This window comes from Populus euphratica, unplaced genomic scaffold, assembly GCF_000495115.2.
Source record: "Populus euphratica unplaced genomic scaffold, PopEup_1.0 scaffold301.1, whole genome shotgun sequence".
Classification (NCBI taxonomy): domain Eukaryota; kingdom Viridiplantae; phylum Streptophyta; class Magnoliopsida; order Malpighiales; family Salicaceae; genus Populus; species Populus euphratica.
The window spans coordinates 72392-76114 of NW_011500181.1; positions in this window are offsets into that span (position 1 = coordinate 72392).

Consider the following 3723-nt stretch of genomic DNA (forward strand, 5'->3'; position numbering starts at 1 on the left):
AAAAGGTTACACTAATGGTGTAAGAATAAGTATAGTGTAAACTTAATATGGACTTTAATGTTTGATACTAACATATTTTGTATTTGTTATCTTGTTCACTCTTTAATACTTTTTTTAGTCGTGTCTATATTTCTGCCAAATTCATTTAATTTCATTGGCAAATTTGCTTGATCTTTCAAGTCAACTAACGCAGCTGCTGCAACACTTTTCTTGAAAGGAGCAGGCGGAGTGAATTAATTCACTCTGCCCTGTTCACTTGAACAACGCATAGTGAATTAATTCCCTCTACACAAACACTGAGGAAAAAGCAGATAAATGTTGCTTTCGACGAACCGGCATTTGAAACATTAATTGTGGTGGGTTCTACACACAGTAAATAACGTTTTCGTTTTACCAAATGATTTGTTTCCATGGTTTGCTTCAAACGCAGAAGCAACCATGAAAATAAACAAACCCTTAAAGGATATTCGAAATCAGCTCAGGATTATAGCTAGACCCTCGAGAATCGAGTTAAGGGCTTCTGGGGATTATGGCTAGTCAGGCACTTGGCGGTTGCGTTTAGAAGCCCTGAGACTATGCGGGGTTCTCTGAGGTCGGCTTGTGAGTTGTGACCACCTCCGAAGCTTCTAGGGTGTCGAGTAGGGTCAAATTCTGAAGGTTTGCCATACAATTCAGGGGAGTGATTAATAATTGTTTTTTTATTTATAAATATATTTAAATAATATATTTTTTTATTTTTAAAAAAATATTTTTAATATTAATCCATTAAAAAAATTTCAATATAAAAAATAATATAATTTAAATTTTTGAAATATATGGTTTTAATCGTAACACTGTGTAAGTATTTAGTAAAAATGCAATTCAAATGTTATTTAGTAAAATTTTATATTTTTTTGATTTACACACACACTAATACTAAAATAATATATTTTATTTTTTAAAATTTATTTTTAATATCAAAAGCTTTTATCTTGTCAACTAATTAGACTCGACTTTTCAAATAATATATTTTGTTAGTGATTTTTCCAATTAGGGACTTTTCAAATAAGATGCGGAACTCAACCTAACTTAATTTCAAGGAGTTTATATAATATTTAGCATTGTGGTGATAGTAGTTTTTTAAAATTTTTATTTAAAAATATATTAAAATAATATATATTTTTATTTAAAAATTTATTTTTAATATCCATATATTAAAAAAATTTAAAATAAAAAATTTTATTTTAAAAAAATAGTTTTAAAATATAGCTCTTGTTCCTTTGGGAAAATAATTTACAATAAATAAAAGTCAGGATCCCACGGATAACAAGAATGGTTGTAAAATGTATTTTTTTTAAATATTTTATATTTAGAAGTATATTACAATATATTTAAAAAATTATTAATATCAACATATTAAAAGAATTTAAAAAATACTTAAAATAATATTAATTTAATGTTGAGGAAGCTTAACACTTCTTAAAAGAAAGACAGTTAGAAGAAAAATTATTGATACCAAATTATATTCTATTTAAGACTTGAATAGATATTTTTTGAAGAGTATTTAAAAAAAGAAGCTAAAATGATGTTATTTTAAATTTTTTTAATTTAAATTAAGTTTTTAACTAATTTAATAGAATCATAAATTATTCAGGTCAATTTAAATTAACTTAAATTTAACTGATTTTGAAATTTAACTTAAAAATATAATTATAATTATCTTTTAAAATAATTTTTATATAAAAATTAATCAAAATAAATTTTTAATTTTAAAAAATATTTTTTATATCAATACATGCAGCACTACAAAACATAAAGGGAGATGCATTTTTTATTTTTATAAAAAACCACATAACGTTATTTAAAGAAAACAAAAACTAGTCGTGAGATTCGTGTAAATCCACATTAAAAATCTCTAAAGGCCAGCTTTTTTAGAAGCTCTTGGAATTTATAGAGTTTTGACCTTTTCTAATAAATATAAATTTTTTTTTCCATAAAGCAAAATACCAAAGATCGTATTGTGTGCATTAATTTTTGATTTGTTTTTAAAAGACATCATCTTAAATATAATTTTTACTAACTCGCTTAATTATTTGGATTCAATTTAATTTAGATATTTTTAATTAAATCTCATAGTTATAATTATTTTGAGTGTCAATTAACATAACCAAAAGATTGAGGTCTTCTTCTAAATGCAAGAGTGTTAAAGTAATAAATAACCCGGTAAGACCGGGGTCGAACCTTAGTGAGGTTAATTATATAAATTATAGATAACAATAAGATGACAACAACAACAGTATCAATAACAACAATAACAACAATAGTAGTGGTGGTGGTAGTAGTGGTAGTAATAGTAGTAGTAGTAATATTAATACTAAAAATAATAATAATGGAGAAGAAAAGGAAGAAGTTAATGAGAATTTTGAGATAGAAGATTAACGTAAGGATTAAACAATGATAGCAAGAAATATCAAGGTTGGAGGATTCATTAATGGTATGTCAAATAATTATAATATAAATTCTTATTATTCAATTGAAAGCCACATACAAAGGTGGTTCCAAGCATATTATAAATTATTAATATGATTACATTAGTTATCTTATTCGATCAATGCTAATACTTGTAAATGTTGTCAGGCATTGATGATTATAACTTATGTTAACAACAAATTAAATTCTTTTCGTAGCACAGGTGTCGATTATATCATACAGTATAGGCTATGACAATGTCAAGTATTTGTTGTATCAAGTGTTATTCAACATAAATATAGATTAACCATTTAATAAGCAAAGTATTAAAAGTTAACAAGATAACAAATATAAAACATGTTAGTATCAAACATTAAGGTTCATGTTGAGTTTATATTATAATTATTCTTACACTATTAGTATAACCTTTTCACCTTGACATAATAAACTTAGTTAAACATAATGAAAGAAAGAAACATAAATAAACAAAATAAGAATATAAATAAGATAAAAGTTAACTAAGTAAAGGAAAGGAAATGAAAGACATAAACTTGATATTAATGAAAACAGAACTTAAGCAATATAAAGAGAGAAAGCAAGAGTATGATTTTAATCTGGAAACCAAGATATCTAAATACACAGCAAATATCTCCTTTTATAGGCCAAAATTTAGAACTATTGATTTGATAAATAATTGATGAGTGGATGGCCATATCTTGACTCGGTGACAATTCTTATCTTCTTGTTTGAATAAAACATCATTGATGACTTTAGAATTAAAGCCACTTATACCATGAAAGTTTTAGAAAATTATCTCAGCTTTTTAGAAGAAAAAAAATGAGATCATTTGGACTTTTAGAACTCTAGATATAGGCCAAACACTTAACAATGTCTGGATTGCAGGATAAATTCGGACTTTTTTTGTTATTGCTATAATTTGGACTTGAAAATGACCTTTTTAAAACTAGACGTCCACATAAAAGTTGTAGGCCTATGTCTTACCTTTCCATCCATATAAATTTGACGTAAATCCGAAATCTACAACTCCAGAGATAACACAATTACCAAACAGTATTCCAGTTTGGACTACACCAACATCTCTTTTTTTAAGTTTGGTCATCTCTTTATCCTTTCAATTGTAGTACTTCAACTTATCAATCAATTCTTTTATTTACATGATAGACCTGCATTTAAGATGAACATTTATTATAAATTAAAGGTATCTTATATTATTAGATATATTATTATAAAACATGCTTTAGTTAAGGAGTTATT